Genomic DNA, 20,973 nt, shown 5'->3' on the forward strand with positions numbered 1-20,973 from the left:
ATATTGTGTGACCTTGAATGGTAGCACATTGCCGATTTCTCTAGACTTAGCATTTAAGCAACATCATGTCTAATTAGTACCTAGATGGGAGGCAATTGTAGAATTCCAACTTTGTAGATCAGATTGAAAAGCTTAACAAGAATCCCAGAAGATTGCCAAACCCCACCCCCATCATGAACAAGTATTGTTCTTTCTGGGTTCCCCCAGATGCCAACACCAACTAAAAAGAGTATCCAGACACGCTGATAAAAAGCAAAGTCATTTTATATCTTTGAAAACAAACACAGATAACAAAAACTGTTCTTACAAACTGGAATGCTATGAAGCTTCACAGAAGAGTCACGACGGCCAGGCTAATTGTCCCCTTCGTTGTGCTGCCCTTCTCTGCCTCATATCTATGATGGCTTGTGCGTTCTCATCTAATGATTCCAGGCTACTTGCTGGGGAGAGCTCCCCCCCGGGGGTCTCAGGCTGTTCTCCCTCCTCCTCGTCCTGACATTCCTCTTCCCCGTCTGCCTGGTCCTCCTCCTCCTCCTGTTCCTCGTCCTCCCCCTCTGAGCATGGAGCCGGCAGAGTTCCAGCCGTTCCCTGAGGAGCCTCAGACTGAATCACAACAAGTATGTACTCACAAAAAATATCATTTAACTTGGAAATGTCTTTCTTATGGTTATCCAGATATATCACCAAATCTATAATATGAGCACATATATTATTGAAACAGCTGTACATAAACAGCTGGTTGACATTTTTAAAAAATAATTCTATATTTTACTTTATCAAACTAGAGATACTTTCTGATTTAGTGTGATCTTTATGATGAAATAAAATAATAAGACAAAATCTAGTTTGGTGACATCCATTCCTAGTGAAACAGAAAACTCTTAAACAAACAAACCCCAAAACCAGGAAGATTCATGTCAAGGCAAATAAATATTGGGCGTAGTGGACTAAATCCAGAAGCCTTTTTTGTGAAAAAGGCAGATAAAATCAGAACTACAAATTAGCTTTAGTTTAAATTGTTTTCTATTAGATTAATAGGTTTCTATCTCAGCCACTAACTAACCAATTCAAATAAGCTATGATATTGTCAAATCTTTATTTCTTACTACCTCTCCCTCTCTCTCATCTGTCATCTATTGGTATCTTGATCTCTATCACTATCACCACCACCTATGTATTATCTGTCTGTCTGTCTGTCTGTCTGTCTGTCTGTCTGTCTGTCTGTCTGTCTGTCTGTCTGTCTATCTATCTATCTATCATCTATCCATCCATCCATCCATCCATCCATCCATCTCCCAGTAATACTTTTCAAATCTTTAAATGTGGGCACTTCAGAGAACATCAGACTAATTCTCATGAACTTTGCCCTGCTCTTTCTTGAAATGGGTTTTACTAATCTGCACAAAAGGATGTGACATTCAGTTGTTTGTTTGGTTTTTGGCTTTGAAAGTAAGATCTATTCTTATCTGGGATAAAATTTCATTGAACTTAATGGAACATTTCTGGGCAGGCAGTTCAGTAGGATTCGAGCTGAATTAAAGATTAGGGAAATGCAGAACTACTTTTTTGAAATATAGTTATCTATTTTTAATGGCCAGAGAAGATATTCAAATCTGTGGAATAAAAGAGTTGCAAATGTTTATAATGCAATGAAATCTGTCACACACATACTCAAACTACATTTTGCTCCTCATTAGCTCTATTGATTACTTAAAGAACTAAATGACGAGCTGTATCAGTGGCAGTTAAAAATGTTTTTAATGTCTTATTTTAATTACTCTATAACAAGAAATAACATCATTCCATTCTTGGTGGGGAAAAATATGGTGCTGTCCATTACCCAGTGATAATCTGGGGATGAGGCAATATCTTGTCACAGCTCATTCACACAGAAGCAATGAAAAGCTTGAAGTTTCAGTTATCAACCAATTTCAGCTTCTTTGCAAATTCTGATAGAGAAGTCTAAGTAATAATCCACTATTGTCATTGTCACCACTCATCAAAATCCATTGTCTCTACAGCACAAACATTCTTAGTTGTTTTTTAAACTTATTTTTAGAATTTGTCATCCCTGTAATATCTATAAAAATTCTAACCTATTTCTGGCATGTATTTCAAAAATAGGATGATATATTTGCAAAAGTATTGCAAATATAGGATGAATTTTTTGGTTTAGGCCATTTGCAAACTCCCATCCTTCACTTGAAAAAAAAATCTATACAGATTAACAGACACATAGAATGACTTCTTTTGTCATCAGATTTTTTAAAATCTATTTGGTATTGCTATATGTTTGATGAATAAGTATGTGTGTGTCTGTTTTGATAGGTATTTTTCTGATGATATTGGAAATGCATCATAAACAGATATTGTACATGAAGATACTTTGTATGGTAAAATTTCCCTCAAGGAGATTTTACAAAGTCCAATGGCAAATCAGAAAAGGCAATATGGAGAGGAGAGGAAGAGAGGGAGGGAGGGAGGGAGAATTGGAAAATGAAGTCCATGGATTTTTTTTGCAATTAAGCAGTTCCTCAGATGTGGTCTAGCATTTGGTTCAGAAAGTCAAGCAAATTGTCTCATTGTATGTATAGATGTACATAAATAATATACATATACAATATGTTGCATGATATACACACATATACACACATCATTACATATATTATTACTAATATGCACTACTCAAACAAATTAAGGGAACAAAATATAACTCCAAGTAAATCAAACTTCTGTGAAATCAAACTGTCCACTTAGGAAGCAACACTGATTGACAATCTATTTCCCATGCTGCTGTGAACATTAATTTTGTACAGAACAAAGAATCCAATGAGAATATTTCATTCATTCAGATCTAGGATGTGATCCATCTATCTATAAACCTATATGGCACATATATGTGTCATATATATACATATACATATACATATGGTGTATATGTTTTTTAAACATTACAGCATTCAACCAGAGATGATCTTCAACTAGTAGGAAATAAATATAGTATATAATGGTATGGAAAGAATTCTCTACTTTGAAAGGGTTAGAAACAAAAATCCTCTTTATTTCAAGGCATTAGCATAGCATTCTTTTGTGTATAGTTATGGCTAAGTAGAGCCAGCATCAATGCCTTAAAGCAAAACCTATTTGGGGCAGAGACATACTCAGGTGGGAGGGGGAGGATGAAGGGAAATCTGCAAGATGGCAGGCACAACATTGGAACTGAATTTCTGCTCCTTCCGTACACACATACAAAAAGGATCGGACATTAATTCAAGTGCTGTGCTCACCATCACATGGATGTTGATCCTTCCCTATGGATGCTCCTAGTTTGAAACCAGAAAATGCTTTGCTATTTTGCCACATTGTAGGGCAGAAAAGGTCTGCGCTGAAACAGAGTAGGTTGATGGTATAAGAATGACAAGAAGTAGCCTGTTTCTATTGCATCTTATGTCAGTGTTCAGCTTGAATGGTGGCGTGCATAATAAAGGAGACTCCCTGCAGAGTATCTCTCCTTCATTACTGATTTTCAGATACTATACATTTGGGATTTGAAGAAAGTGCTCTGTCTTTCTGCATACAGCCTCCTCTGTATGCTTAGAAAGTGTCTGCTCTTTCAGATATCTAAATTGCTGACTCTACCTATATCTCAGAGGTGGGTTCGTCCTGGTTCAGACCAGTTCTATAGAACTGGTAGTAACATGGCAGCCTGGGTCATTGGAACCAGCAGCAACCCAGGCCTGCTACGCCCCGAGCTGGTTCTCTCGGTGGTATCATAGGCAGCACCATCTTGTTTTTTAAAAAGTATTGCAAATGTGCAGATGGTCATTTCCAGGAAGTCATGCATGCAAAACATGCACTTCCATCGAGATGCAAACTGGTGGGGAAGGCAAGTACAACCCACTTCTGCTATATCTCCTTAGCATTCGTTTGGCTGTAGCATGTGTAGCCTACTGGGTGTTCTGTCTGGGTCACTCCAGAAGCCAATACCAACCCAAAAAAAGAAGCCAGACACACTGGTAAAAGGCAAAGGCAGTTTATATAATTCAAGGAAAACACAGGTAACAGAAAATGTCCTTACAAACAGAAAAAAAGCTGGAACTTCAAACATATACACGAAGGCAATAGTCCATGAAGCAATACCAGATTCTTGCTGCCAAGACGAAGCTGTAGATAGCAAACATACGCCTCCCACGAGTCTTCCAGACTGCTAGGCCACAAGCCAAGATCAGAGACGCTGAGAATCAAAACAGGTCACCGCAACTCCAATTGATAACACTCCACATGGCTTCAAGGCCTTTCCTGCCTTTTAAACCCTGCTGATGAGGACCACACCCAAACCCAGCTGTTTCTAATTCAATGGTGATAATATTTCTTTAACTGCTCCTTTCGTTGCTCTGAACATCTCTGTCTCATGTCAATGACAGCTTGTGCGTCATCACCTAATGACTCCAAGCTACTGGCTGGGGAAAGCCCCCCCCCCAGGGCTCTCATGCTGTTCTCCTTCATCCCATTCTTGACTCTCCTCTCCCCCATCCGACTGTTCAGCCCCCTCCTCTGCGCTGTCATCCTCCTCCAGGCATGGAGCCGGCAGAGACGCAGCCGGTCCCTGAGCAGCCTCAGGCTGAACCACAACACCGGGTATCTGCACAATTTCTTCCTGCACCTTTTGAATGTGTATGTATGAGTAAGTGGGTCATGCAAATCTTAGTAATCCTAATCGAGGAGGAGGAGGAAGAAGATCAAGAGTTGAAAGAATATTGAGTGTACTGAGTGGTACAAAATCAAAGGATGTAAGAGCTGCAATAGATCTTGGAGATCACTTGCTGAAGCTCTTTACCCCATGTAGTATTTCACAACTATAGCTACCCCAATTGATCAGTATTGTATACAACCTCTCTTCAAATAACTCCAGCAAGAAGAAGGTCACCATCTCCTGAATCTGTCTGTTCCATTGTTGGAAATGTTTTCTGATGTTCAACCAAAGTCTACTTCCTTGTAATTTAAGTTCATTATCTTCTGGAATAACACTGAACAATTCTGCTTCATTTTCTATATCTGTTTGAGATGCCTTTCTATAGTTTTCTCTTCTCCAAGTTAATTAAACCCAGGGTCTCTAATTATTTCATCCAGGCCCCTGATTTTGATTGCTCTCCCATGCAGACATCAGTCTGTATAGATGTTTCTGTACTCAGGCACGCTTTAACATCCTCAGCAAAGCACAGGGACTTTCTAATAGGAAAGTTAAGATGGAAAGACGTTACTAAGAAAATATTCAAATGTCTTTTGAGTGGGTTCATTTTGTTTATTTGAATCAGCATTTAAACCAAAGGATCTGGTGGTTTTATATTTTGAATACTTGTGTCTATTATACTGCATGTTCAGTCCTTGAAAACTCATTTAATCCCTTGCAAAACTGGAAACAATGTTGGGTTTAAACATTTTGTGTGTACACACAAATGGAAAACTACCTAAACAATTTGCCCAAAAATGCTGGAGGCTATAAGTAAGACACCACTTCTAGAAGAAATTGATGTGCTTCCAATAGAAGAGAATCTATGTAACTCAGGGCTGAACTATGGAAACCTTGGTGGTCTCTGAACTCAGAGAACACCAAGGACTCTGCAGTCTGATCTGCTTCAATACAGTTTATGTCTGAATAAATAATTATCTGGTATGCAGTCAACTTTATATTCAATCTTGATTTCATTTCCTTATGATGAATGGAAGCAGAAGAGTAAATATGATATAGTGAAAGAGAATACTATATGAAATTACAAAAACAATATGTTCTTATGTCAATGAATGGGACAGCTAGATCAGATCAAATAGCATGGTGAATTGTGAAGAATTTTTAAATTTTTCAAATTGATACAGGCAGTGCTTGATTAATAATAATTCATTCAGTAAACTTTCAAAGTTGTGACATCACTGAATGAGTAGTACTGACCACTCAGAGTTCCAATTGTCACAGCAACCTTGGGGTCCCCTGGTCACCATTTGCAACCTTCTTTGTTAGCTTACAACAAGCAAAGCCAATGGGGAAGTCGACAGGAGATTACAAATGGCAACCGTACGACATCTTACTTAATGATTTACAATGATTGATTTACAATGAAATATGGAAATGTGAGAACTGCCATGACTAAAAACAAAGTCACATGACATTGTGCTTTTAGACTGTTTGCTTAAGTGGCAAATCCAGTCCCTATTGCTGTTGAGGGGTACCCACATATCAGGAACTAGGAACTGGATGTTGGTACACTTTTCAATGCCAATCCATGATTATAATACTCTGATAAAGTCTATGCTATTTATCTTTCCAGGCAAGGAATACAAGGGGAAGGGGAGGCATGCATAGAAAAAGAGGGGTTTTTTTTCAAGTAGTCTGGACCCAAATCCCTAATAGCCACATTATAGTGTCCCTGAAACCAAATTGGCAGCTAATAATGTACCTGTTGAGTTCTTCCAGAAATACATCTGGCTGCTATGTTGCATTCTAATTAAACTTTGCAGATCAGCTATAAAGCCAATGTTATATTATAACAGGCCTAGAACTTACTATAGGACACACCTCTATTTTTAGGTTATTTTCCTTCCAAGAATGAATGCAGCTGGCATATTATCAAAAACTGGAAGAACTGCTCCTGGCCATTCTCTTATAATTTCCAGCTAAGAAAAGTTGCAATTTTAAATGAATACAATTAGTACCCTCCTCACTCAGGTGTCAGACAAAGAAGCAAGATTTAAGTGGGCTATCTCTACCTGCTATTGATTTAAACCTCAATTCCAGAGGAAGTATTTTGGTGTACATGACTTAGATCCAAGTTGACTAGAAGGGCATTTTATTCCAGCCCACAGTCTGACCCATACTCTCTCTCAAGTTCTACAATGGACATCAAGGTTTTGACCTCTTTTTGAAACAAGATTCTTGGATGTAGGTAAGTTGATAGCTATGTATGTATCTATTTATTTACTTGATTGCAAGAAGACAAGACACTCTCTTCACATGCATAATAAAAATCTGACAAAATATCTACAGTGAATAAATACAGAAATTGTTAATTTGAGATGGCCACCTATATAAATATGATTAACACAATAAATAGAAATATATGTATTTTTAATACCCAATATAAGAAGATAAGAAGAACCATGCTGAATCTGGCCAGCATTCTGTGTCACACAGTAGCCCACCAATTGTACATGTGGATCTTGAGCAGAAAGAGACCCTCCTTGTCCCTTGACCCCCAACAAATGGTACCCAAAAGAATCCTGCCTGCCTCAACCAACATAGAGGCAACACTTGGACATCCGTTTAAATAACCACTGATACACTTGGCATTCATGAATCTATGTAATCCTGCCTTGAAGCTATCCAGGTTGACAGCTGCCACAACCTCTTCTGCAAGTAAATTCCATAAACCAATGTCCCTCTGGGTGAATAAATATTTCCCTTTATTTGTCCTCACTTTCTTACCTATGAGCTTTAGGGAGTGCCCCCTCGTCCTAGTATTGTGTGATAGAGAAAAGAATTTTTCACTATCCACCTTTTCTATCCCATGAATGATTTTATACACTTCGATCAAGTCACCCCTTAAATGCCGTCTTTCAAGGCTGAAGAGACCGAGGCATTGCAACCTGGTTTCATCAGGGAAGCACTCCATTTTCTTGATAATTAATCATCTCTTTTTTCATTTATGAAAATAAGGGAGTGGAGGACATGACCAGGTTCCCAAGGACGTCAATGTTGAGTGAGTCAAAATATGACCAAAACAAAAAACAAAACCACCCAACATTCCTAGGAGTAAACTCAGGCATCCATTAGAGCTTTAAAGGTCAAAAGCAACATTTAAAAATGCATTTGGAAGCTAATAGGGAGCCAATACCAGGCTCAAAGCATAGGTTTCACATTACAACTAGGCTGATGCCTTCTGCAGTGTCTGAATGGTATTTGAAGACAGTCCCCTAGAGAGTGCATTCCATATCCAGAATAGAATAGAATAGAATTTTATTGGCCAAGTGTGATTGGACACACGAGGAATTTGTCTTGGTGCATATGCTCTCAGTGTACATAAAAGAAAAAGATACACTTGTCAAGAATCATGTGGTACAACACTTAATGATTGTCAGAGGGGTCAAATACATACTAAATTTGCATAGTCGCAGCTGATTGGCCAGGTAAAGTTACAAATCAAAAAAGATTGTCCTCATTTTTTGCACTCAATGAGTTGTAATGCATTGTTTCCACGCTATGATTCACAGATTCAAGGCAAACTGGGTCCACATTGGGTAAAGTCCAGTATGAAGATCCAGGCAAGAACTTACAATTCTACCTAAGTGTCTTTTGAACCTGTAAATCCTGAAACAGTAGATCATATTCTTAGGAGTCTTAGGAGCCTTAGAAGCACTCTATAGTTATTCAATGGCTGCAGCCATGCCCCTCCTTTCTCCTTTGGGAAACTGGGTGGATTTTGAATGCAATTAAAGCTTCTTTGAAGTGGGGTGATGATCCACCATCCTTGAAGAAGATGGCATTGGGCTCACTCCTCTGGAAGAGGACAACTTCCAATTTTCCTGTTTTGGATTATTTCTGTGTTATTTCCAGTCTTCCTTTTTGGTATCAGAGAAGAAGTCTAAATGAAGCTCTTTCAGTCAGCATTCAACATTACTGCCTGTCATAGGCATTCATCACGAGCCACAATGATGCCAACATGGTGAGATCTATGACATGGCAATGCAAGTTCTATTCTATTTGTCCTTGTGTTGAATCTTCAGGAGCAAGTACATAGCTACTCTCTTTGCCTGTGCTCCCCCTTTGGATAGCTATACTCCCCTCAATCCTTTACTAGTCACATATATGGGCATAGGTCACAGCTGGTAAGTGAGCTATACAGACTTTCCCTCACTCATTCTTCTTTATTAGTCTCAAAACCATCTATAGACACTCAGAATCCCTGGAGGAAAGAGAAGATTCCCTGCTGCTCTTGGCAGGAGTGTTTTTTGTTCATTGCCATAAATGGTATAGAATCTGTAGTGATTCCTTACTACTCAGCTGGGCTGCAGAGACAATGTTATGTCTAGCTTGATGACCCAGTTCAAGCTGAAGAATGAATGACTGAGGACAATGTGCCATGTATATTACACAGCAGGCTATTGTTCACATGTGCCGTAGTAGCTATCTAATAGGCAGGCCTACATGCGGGCACTGTGGGGTTGCTGCACCTAGATTCATCTTCAAATACTGCTGCTTCTTTAATTTTTACATATGCATGTGTCAGCTTTTAACCAGTATATGTGCATCACTGTGCCTCTGAATACAGAATGATCAATAAAATAAAATAAAATCCACCCGTTTCCTACAGGTGGCAAAGCCGCCTGCACTTCAGCTCTGCATTTGGATTCCCCCACCCCCACCCTTTTTTTCCCTACAAAAGTGCCAATCTGTCATTTGGAGCTGTGCTCAAATTCATTTTGCATAACGTGAATGGAGATGTACAAGTAAGTATGACTGCCTCATGCTGTATTAGTGTTCTATTCAGGGCACTATAGACTCAAATCTCATTAAATATAGCTGTTGTAAATGACTTAGACCAGGGGTGTCAAACTCAACTTAATTGAGGGCCGCATCAGGGTTGTGTTTGACCTTGGGGCGGGGGGGGGGGGCAGGCCTGGGTGTGTGTGGTCAGTTCAATGTCATTTGTGTTGGCACATGTGGTGGCCTGAACGTTCTGTCAATGAAAATGGGCTCCTGAGCTCCATTTTTACTGGCAGAAGGTTGCATGAGGTCATCACAGCTGAAAACAGAGCTTGGGAGCCTGTTTTCACTGGTAGGGGCACCACAGGCCAATCCTTCACTGTTTCCAGGGTGGACCCACGGGCCAGATGCAGCCCATGGGCCTTGATTTTGACACCTCTGACTTAGACATTGAATAGCATTGGGCCTGCATTACCATCACTGCTGTGACATCACAGCAAAGAATTATATTGCTACACAAAAAGCAGGCCAAAAAAAGATACCAACTTGCGTAAAATAATCTATATGCACAAATGCATATTTAGAATGTGTTATTATGACTTACGTAGCAACCCAGTACTGAGAGACACCTTAAGGAGGTAATCTGCATCTCTTTGCAGTATGTTATTAGATGGTAACAGTTGGTGAGTACCTTCAGTGCTCCTGCTACTTTGTTCTTGTGATGGTTCTTAACTTTGAACTGGACATGGATGGGAGATTCTGCAAATAAAACTCAGGTGAGCCATAAGTAAACCAATTTAGGAAGTGCTCAGGTTTTATTCTCAAGAGGTCCTTTTGTAGTTACAACAGTTGCTTTCAGGTAATATTGTGTAAAGTCTTGGGCTTGCTTGCAAGTTCACCAAGAGTTCTTTACAAAGAAAGCTGACAGTGGAGCTTCTTGCCAACACCTACCTCTGTGTTTGCAAAGGCCTGTTTTCAGATTATATCTAATAAGAAGTGGGGCCCAACAGATTCAAATTTGCTGTTTGAGTAGATTAAAAATAGTTCTCAAAATATCCAGTCCTGAACCAGAATTCCTTGACAAATCAAGAGATGTTCCTCAACAGATATAATAATTTAAAACAGAATGGTATGAATCCAGAATATATAAAGCTAAAAGTAGAATACAATACTTCTCGCTTTCCAAATAAAAGTGAATATGTGAAATCAGGCTTGATATTCTGTTCTTAACTATTTGTTGTTTTGTTTGTCATTTTTGTTGGAAATTTGCTTAATTGTATTAAGTAAATAATCATGCAACAATGATTTGGTCAGTACTGGACTATTAAGAGGATATGAAAGAGTAAAATGAAAAACTTGACACAATGAAACTCATAATATGAGCTGTATTGTCTGCATAAATGCTTGTATATTCAATATAACAGTTACTCTGGTAATGGCTCTAATTGATCAGCCTTGTGTGATTATTGGCTTTGTCCTTCTTGAGACTAAAATTCTACAGACACATCTGGAACATGTTATATGGCTTCACACTGGGAATCTAGGTCCATGACAGTAAGAAACAGTAAAGCTCCTTACCAGCATTGCCCCACCCCCAATGCTACACCTGCTTGTCACAGATATGAGAATGGCAATAACCAAGAGAATCATGCCTGTTTAGATATCACCTGGATTAACAAGGTTTGTGCCAGAGGTTGGGGAATAATTGTGATGGTGGACTATTGAAATAACCAATTCATGGACAACATAAGAGAACTGTGTTCTACTGAAATGCTACAATAATAACTAGTGATGGGTGAACCGAACCTGCACAATTTGGGTCCGTACTGAATTTTGCGGTGTTCGGTATGCCGAACATGAACCCGAATTTTTTTGAAACTTTGGGCAAAATTCGGGGTCACATTCAGCGTTCAGAGCTTTGACATCACGGGCAGGTTGCTAAGGATGCCAAGGTGATCACTTCCTGGATTCCATGTTGCTTCAACCGCAACAACACAAGAGCACACAACAGATTCAAACTTAATACGAACTGCTCCAAACTTGACTGTAAAAAATATGATTTCAACAATCGAGTTATCGAAGCGTGGACCTCATTAACGGACTTAATTGTGTCAACCCCTAACCCCCAACATTTCTCCCTTAGACTCTCCACGATTGACCTCTACAGGTTCCTAAGAGGCCAGTAAGGGACGTACATAAGTGCACTGGCATGCCTTTCGTCCCCTGTCCAATTGTTTTTCCTTTCTCTCACTTATCATATATATTTTCTTTCTTTCATATATCCTTTTCTCTAAGTTCACTTTTACCCTTATATATATTACTACATGTCTATTTTTCTTCCTATGTATTTGTGTATTGGACAAATGAATAAATAAAAATAAATAAGTAAAATCCTTAGCAACCTGCCCGTGATGTCAAGGCTCTGCCCCGGGAATCTCTTCATGGGAGGGATTCCCCAGCTCCTTCAAAGGGAGGTCTTCATGTAAAAATAAACATTGTTATTTTTACAAAAAAGGACACCGCAGCGGCGCTGCAAGCAAAGAGCGGTCCTTTTTTGTAAAAATAACAATGTTTATTTTTACGTGAAGACCTCCCTTTGAAGGAGCTGGGGAATCCCTCCCACGAAGAGATTCCGGGGGCAGAGCCTTGACGTCACCGGCAGGTTGCTAAGGATGTCAAGGTGATCACTTCCTGGATTCCATGGAATCCAGGAAGTGATCACCTTGGCATCCTTAGCAACCTGCCGGTATACGTGATGTCAAAGCTCTGCCCCTTGCTGGGATTCCCCGTTCCGGTTCGGGTTTGGGTTCGGTTCGGGTTTGGCCAAATTTTGCGTAAAGTTCGTCTGAACTTACCGAACCCGAACACCGTTGGGTTCGCCCATCACTAATAATAACCTAATCAGAGGACATATATGAAACATACAGGGAAACTATAGAACACCATGTCTGCAGTAACTGATATATAGCTAATTATCAAACACCTCAATGTATTAAGAGAAAGCTTGTTGTTGCCACTTGGCATTACTACATCTATTACACTGCTGTCTTCTGGTCTTTGTCTACTAATACAATGTCTGGTATATTGGCTAATTCTTGCCTGTTTGTATGGATCTGGAAGTCCCATAGGATATTAGCCCTGTTATTAGCCACTACCTCTATAGAATTCCCATCTGGACTTGGGAGGCTCTAGCCCATACATTGTCAGATATAAAATACCAGATAAGTGGTTGTACTGTTCAGAGTATGCTGTTGCTGCTTGCCTCTTGCACCCTGCCACTATCTATTAGAGTATCACTAAGGCCTTTCTGCACAATCTGGGCAATAGGCCTTTCTAGTATGTTTGCTTCTGTGAATCTTGTGGTTAGTGCCTGTTTGTCTGCGGCTAAGATCAGTACCTTAGTTATGTCTTTTAGTCCAGCCATGTCCAGCCACTGGTAGGATTTCTCAATCATTTCTGCCACAATAACTCTATAATGATGGTACATCCTGTATAGGGTCTTGTCCTCCATTGACATTTCTGCCTGGTCCTCCTATGCTGCCTCAGGCATTCACTCAGCAACTCATTGTTGGCTACACACTACACACATAGAGAGGGAGGGGGGAGAGAGAGGGAGAGAGAGAGAAGGAGGGAGGGAGATGGGGGAACAGAAAGTGTATTCAGTTGTTGGCATTTTCTGTTACAATAAGAAATAATCAAGAGTTTGAATATGTTTATGTTTACAGTCCAATGAAGAATTACTGTATAGAAATATCTGAAAGTAAGCATTGATAACTGCCTTAAAACCAGGAAATGAGATAGTAGAATCTGCCATGATATGCAATATGTTCTATTCCCCTTTGTCTTTAGTCATGATATTTAATTATTTGCTTTAAAGTGGAATTATAATTACATTATTAATCCAGGCCTAAAACTTTTAAAAAAATCACTTTATGTATCAGCAGTTTCCAAGGAAATTATCACCTTTTAATTGTATAAACATCTACAGAGACTCATAATAATTCTAAAACTGCAAAAATTGAATAGTTCTACCTAAGGAAGGAGAGATCATCGAGATATATTGCAAAATTATGGAAACTACTAATGTGAATTTCCTGACATCAACTGAAAACTGTGACAGTTTCCAAAGAAAAATAAAATTAAATTAAAAGGTGAGACTTTGTTAACACCAAATTTGCACTTTCAACTTGTCGCAGTGATGGGCTGCAAAATTATATGCAATGCAGGATAAATGTGGCATTACAGACCTGAAGGAAACAGGGTTTTTTTTTGTAGGGAAAAAGAATTAGGATTTGAGGTATATTCTTCCCGCTCACCCTCCTCCTTATACATAACGACAGAATACAGAGAGGTGGTCATGATTGAAATTTGCATTTAAATGGAAATGGTTAAAGGTAAAGGCAAAATGTTTAGAAAAATGAGGGTATCCATTTTTCTAGAAAGGATGCATACTGTTATTGTATCCCATTAGGATGTCAAAAAGCCTAAAAATGTTTAGAAATATTAGATGCTGCTACACAACACAGAACATAGAATGCCATTTGGAAATGACTAGACAGTATGAATGAATTTGACCAAATGCTACTTCATATACAATTGTCTTTAATGCTTTCTTCTGCCATTACATAATGGGAATTCTGTTCACTAAAGAGGAGAAAATCTATCAGGCAGTTTTCTGCTAGTTTTCAAATGTAATAAAATTTCATATTCATTCATCACTGAATTTCATAGATTGTTGATGGCCTTTTTCCGTAGGACATCGCCAGACTCTAAAATGCATGTCTGGTACAGTCCTGGCAAATGTACTGTGAATTTTAACAGCACTGGATAAAATACTGATTTGTTGCCATAATAACATGGATGAAATATCTTTTTTGTTCTTTGGAAGGGTCACACATCCAATGTCATTTTTTAATATAATACTTTGGGCCTCTATGTAATGGGAGGTTTTCATAGTATGTTCTACTAGTATATTCTAGATAATTACCCAGAAAAAATAAAATCACATAGTGGAAGCCCCTTCCCATCTTCCTATCTATACACTCATAAAGTCATAGGTGCGATGAACTTGCTGTCAGGGTTCCAAATAGCATACAAAATTAAATCAGAGTCTGAGGCAAAGGGACCGCCTTCTCCTGCATGAATCCCAGCGATCGGTTAGGTCCCACAGAGTCGGCCTTCTTCGGGTCCCGTCGACTAAACAATGTTGTCTGGCGGGACCCAGGGGAAGAGCCTTCTCTGTGGTGGCTCCAACCCTCTGGAACCAGCTCCCCCCTGAGATTAGGATTGCCCCCACCCTCCTTGCCTTTCGTAAACTCCTTAAAACCCACTTCTGCCATCAGGCATGGGGGAACTAAAACATCTCCCCCTTGCCCATGTTGTTTTGCTGTTTGATTGTGTGCTTGTTTTTATATATATTGGGATTGTTTTATGAATTTCTTAACTTAAAATTGTAATTGGATTGGTGGGCATTGGACTTGTCACTATGTACTGTTTTTTGCTATTGTTGTGAGCCGCCCCGAGTCTGCGGAGAGGGGCAGCATATAAATCCAATAAATCTAATCTAATCTAATTCCTAATAGAGCTATGTTGGCACATCTGGGGAAAAATGAGTCTGACGTCCCAAGGGTTTCTCCACCCAGTTGAAAGTTCAAGCCCTTGTTCCTACATCCCCAAGTCCATCATATTGACCAATCTTCATCTGCCAACTTGGCAGAAACTCCCATCTCCTTCAATGCAGGTGCAGGAGTACAAAGACAAAGAAGTGGCAGAATAGGAGATCTTCTCCTAAAATCTACTCTCATCCCTATAGTTTTAAGTGTTTTCAGCTTCAGATTGTTGCAGCTGCACCACAGGGCCAGTTGTTCAACCTCATCATCATCTTGAAATGAGATCAATGACTCTAGTCTACAGAGAGGGGCAGCATACAAATCTAATAAATAAATTAAATAATTAAACAATTAAACAATTAAACAATTAGATAGATAGATAGATAGATAGATAGATAGATAGATAGATAGATAGATAGATAGATAGATGCATAGATAGATGCATAGATAGATGCATAGATAGATAGATAGTATCAACTGCAAACTTCAGTACTTTTAACAGGAATCCTGTGAGATGCAGCCGTTGGTAATGGAGAAAGCACAGAGCCTTGTGGAGGCTCCTGTGCTAATTGAATGAGTATTTGATGTGATTTTACTTAGCTTCACCTGCTTCTTCCTATCTGTTAGAAAGCTTATAATACATCTACAAGTATGGTCAGGCACAACTAGCTGAGTCAGTTTAGAGAGAAGGATGTCTTTTCTAGATTAATGTATGTTTGGTAGAAGATTCCAACCAAGATACTATGAATTTGAGTCTGAATAGGTGATGCGGTATCCAGCTTGATATCTAGACTTATCAGTGATCATAATCCAATACAGTGGAACCCCGACATAAGAGCTGCTCTACTTAAGAGCAACTCGAGATAAGAGCTGGGAGGGGAGAGATATTTTTGTTCTACTTACAAGCCCAAATTCGAGATACAAGCACCAAGGAGCTGTCTCCTGAAGCCAAACGCTAACTTCCGCGTTCGGCTTCAGGAGACAGCTGCGAAGCGGCGCGCGTGTTTTAAAAGGTTGCAGCCGGCCTGGGGGGCTCGGGGGGGTGCTTGCAGCTTTCTTTCTTGCTCTTTTTCTTTCTCTCTTTTACCTTCCCTTCCTCTATTTCTTCTTTTCTTTCTCCTTCCCACCTTCTTCCCTCCCTCCCTCCCTTCACTCATTCCTCTCTTACTCTCCCCTTTCATAAGTTTCCTTGCTTCCTTCCTCTGTTCCTGTCCCTTCCCCCTTTCTTTCTTTCTTTCTTTCTTTCTTTCTTTCTTTCTTGCTCTTTTTCTTTCTCTCTTTTACCTTCCCTTCCTCTATTTCTTCTTTTCTTTCTCCTTCCCACCTTCTTCCCTCCCTCCCTCCCTTCACTCATTCCTCTCTTACTCTCCCCTTTCATAAGTTTCCTTCCTTCCTTCCTCTGTTCCTGTCCCTTCCCTCTTTCCTTCCTTCCTTCCCACCCTCCGTCCATTCATTCACCCATTCCTCTCTTGATCGATTAAAGCCGGTCCCTTGTGCAAAAAGGGTTGGGGACCTCTGTCCTACAGGATTGGGTGGCAGAGAAGTTGAACATATGTAAATTTAAAAGTTTAAGAAAGTTTACAAGTTAAGTGAAAGAAACTTCATTATTCATTTATATGTACATGTACATTTCTTCATTAAAAACATGTCTTTCTGCATAATTTAGACTAACTTTGTGAGTTTTTTGAGGGCTGGAACCAATTAAAATTATTTACATTAATTCCTATGGGGAAAAGTCGTTCGAGATAAGAGCTGCTCGACTTAAGAGCCCAGGTCCGGAACGAATTAAACTCGTATCTCGAGGTACCACTGTATAAGAACCAGTTCATAAACAGCTCAATAATAACTTTCCCTGTAATCTGTCATCGATACCAAGGAAAGGAGAAGAGCAATTGATTGGTAGGAATGGCAAGCCACAGTTATCATTATAAATTCATTAAGTGGAAGAGAATTTATGATTCTAATATTTATTAGTTTTATTGTCATGTTTATATTTAGCAAAATGGCTGATTTGATAGCAGTGGTGATGATGAAGATCACACAGTGAAAATAATGAAATATCAACAGCCAGTTGAAAGGGCTTGGCTGAAGAGAACCTTCTTGGCTTCCTTCCTAAAGATGGAGAGGATGGGTGTTTAGCACCAGCTGGATGAATATATTCCCTATCTTGGGAGCAATATATGATTTTTTGGCTGTAGGTTTTGTGAATGAGATGTGAGCCTCTGGGATTTTCAGCTACAAATCTTTTATTAAGCACTGCCTTGATAGTTTGCCAAAAGAAAAGAAACTGGACTTTTTTTCCTGAAGTATTTCATCTTCAATGCTGTAGATAAGCAGAGAACACCACTCAGTTTCCAGAGTCCACTTATTGAATGTGTAAAAGTCCCTTCTCTGCCAAATCAGATTAAGCTAAGCTATTTAAAAGCGGGGAGGCAACTTGGACTATTTATGAGAAAACACTAAATTGGATATCAATCGAAACGTACAAGGCTCCATGATTCCCATCTGTGAATGATAGCTCTAAAACCAAAGAATATCTATTTGGCAGAGTTTTAATAGAGAAGTTAACAATCATCTGAAGTCAGAAGCTGTTTCCTTGGTTGTTGTTTTTTCCCCCACAACCCTCACATATCCTCTGAAAAAATGAAACCTTTTTATCTTATGCTATCTACACCTTTTATGGAAGCCACCATTGCACCGCAGCAGATTGAGATTGCATAAAATTGACAACATACATGGCAAATGACTAATTCCCATAGTATCTGCCAGGCCAATTTATTCTGGCAGGATTGGAATACAGTACTCCAGGTACCTTTAGTTAAATAATGCCATATCTCAGGACTCCAAAAGTTCACCTTCTTTGCAGCAGTACCTACCCTCTGAAATGGGGTTCCCCACGATATCCAAATGGTGCCCACCCTGCTGATGTTTCAAAGGGCCTTGAAGACTTCACTCTTCATCTGTGCCTTTGATGAGATTGAGTAAAGCAGGGTTGATTTCCTTTGTTCCCATGCAGTTTTGCATCGTGCCATCATTACCTTTCCTTTTGTCCTTTGATGTTTTTCTTCTATTTAAACTATGCATAAACTGCCCAGAGTTGCTGGGTGTTGAGCAGTTTATAAATTGAATAAGATGGATACCCTGCTTATGATAATGATGATGATAGCTAATACAATTATGAAAGTCATGATTTCTGCATCAGGACATTCATTTTGTCCTTTGCCCTCCATAAATGTTTGTGTTCTGCCCCTACAATTCCCTAGAACACTGATGGCGAACCTGTTTTCCTTTGGGTAACAAAAATATGCGCACATGTGCACTGTTGCATGAGCACAAGTGCACACACACACAATGCAATGCCCTTCTGCATATGCATGTGTGACCCACTGCTCATGGATGCATAACCCCCCTGTTTTGGCCTCACCTCCCAAAACAGAGCTGGGAGGGGGGAAAGCCATTTTCCCCAAACGGAACTGGACGGGGGAGCCTCCCATTCCCAAACAGAGCTGGGAGAGGGGAAAAGCCTTACGTGCTCAAACAGCACTTGGGTGGATTTTCCAGAGATCTGGGAAGGCACAGGCCACAGAAAGTGAGGAGAAAGCATGAGCTTATCTGACCTGAAAATCAGCTGGCCGGCGGGAGACACTCAGACATGTGCAGTGGAGCTGAGCTGGTCATCGGCTCACGTGCCTGCAGAAAGGGCTTCGTGTGCCATTTGTGGCACGCGTGCCATAGGGTCGTCATCATGGCCCCAGAATTATAGTAAAGCTGGAACACTATGGGAGTTGCAAAATGATAGTCACTGTAATTTGTTATGGTTGCCAAATGAAGTAGAGTTCAAACAAATAAATTATTCCATTACATAATAAAGAATAATGAACATTGCTATTCTTTATAGCTAAGTCCAACATTTTGATTACTATAGAATTCTCTTGCATAAGAAGATATTTGATGAAATCTCTGTCTATAAATGTTTGGAAAATTGCCAGATGTCCTTTGTCCCTTTTCTTCCTGTCCAGACCAGATTTTGTATGCTGAAAGGTACATAGCTTGGGGACAATTTGCAGTAAAGTTTATATTTGAATAAGATGGATACAAAATGTGTGCCCAGAACAAGTTTGGTAAGAAAATGCATGTGGGTTTTATTCTATTTACTTCCTAAAATAAATTGTAGAATGGTATAGGCCTATGGCTAAGTTCACGCAAATCTGAAACAGAAGAGAACATCCAAAACTGCAGTTTACTGAAACTACATCTCCTTGGAGCAGATATGTATGTATGCATGTATGCATGTATGTATGTATGCATTTATTTATTTATTTATTTATTTATTTATTTATTTATTTATTTATTTATTTATTTATTTATTTATTTATTTATTTATTTATTTATTTATTTATTTATTTATTTATTTATTTATTTATTTATTTATTTATTTATTTATTTATTTATTTATTTATTTATTTATTTATTTATCAGATTTGTATGCCGCCCCTCTCCGCAGACTCGGGGCGGCTCACAGCAATAATAATACAATGTAAACAAATCTAATATTTAAGTTAATTCAAAACCCCAATTTAGAAACCAATCATACATACTAGCATACCATGCATAAGTTTTATAAGCCTAGGGGGAGGAAAAGTATCAATTCCCCTATGCCTGACGACAGAGGTGGATTTTAAGGAGCTTACAAAAGGCTAGGAAGTTGGGGACAACTCTGATATCTAGGGGGAGTTGGTTCCAAAGGGTCGGGGCCGCCACAGAGAAGGCTCTTCCCCTGGGTCTTGCCAAACAACATTGTTTAGTTGATGGGACCCGGAGAAGGCCAACTCTGTGGGACCTAACTGATCACTGGGATTCAGAAGGCGGTCCCCGAGATATTATGGTCCGGTGCCATGAAGGGCTTTATAGGTCATAACCAACACTTTGAATTGTGACCGGAAACTGATCGGTAACCAATGCAGATTGCGGAGTGTTGGTGTGACGTGGGCGTATTTAGGAAAGCCCATGATAGCTCTCGCAGCTGCATTCTGCACGATCTGAAGTTTCCGAACACTTTTCAAAGGTAGCCCCATGTAGAGAGCATTACAGTAGTCGAGAGTAGCATTACTGTAGCATTACAGTAGTAATGTGACAATATAAAATCGAAGGCAGAGCCTCACTCATAAATTTAATTTATTTAATTTATTTATTTTGTCAAAACATGTACAAAATAGCAGGTATTGGTATAAACCAGTAATGGTGAACCCTTTTTTCCTTAGGTGCTGAAAGAGCATGTGCGTGCGCTGTCGTATATGTGTGAATGCCCACGCCCATAATTCAATGCCTGGGGAGGGTGAAAACAGTTTTCCCCACACCCAGAGGCCCTCTGAAAGCTGGAGCCAGGGGAGGGCAAAAAACACCCTCCTCCATCCACCCAGAGGCTCTTTGGAAGCTAAAAACACCCAGAGCCTCTGTGTGAGCCTAAAATCAGCTGGCTGGCACACATGCACGTTAGAGCTTAGCTAGAGCAACAGCTCTCGTGCAAGCAGATGTGGCTCCATGTGCCACCTGTGCCACCCATGCCATAGGTTCACCATCACTGGTATAAACAAACAAAAGTGAAGTAGGTATAGGTAAATTAAGACAATAGGATAGTAAGAGAGGGGTGGTAGGCATAATGGTGCTATTATGCACGCCTCTTACAGATCTCTTAGGAATGGGGTGAGGTTAACTATATAGTCTAAGGTTAAAGTTTTTGGAATTTGGGGAAGAAACCACAGATTCAGGTAGTTTCTTCCAGGCATGGACCACTCTGTTGCTGAAGTCATATTTCCTGCAGTCTAGTTTACATTGAGCTTGAATCTATTGTGTGCTTGTGTATTGTTGAGGTTGAAGATAAAGTATTAA

This window comes from Erythrolamprus reginae, chromosome 1 (assembly GCF_031021105.1).
Source record: "Erythrolamprus reginae isolate rEryReg1 chromosome 1, rEryReg1.hap1, whole genome shotgun sequence".
In the NCBI taxonomy this organism is placed as follows: Eukaryota; Metazoa; Chordata; class Lepidosauria; order Squamata; family Dipsadidae; genus Erythrolamprus; species Erythrolamprus reginae.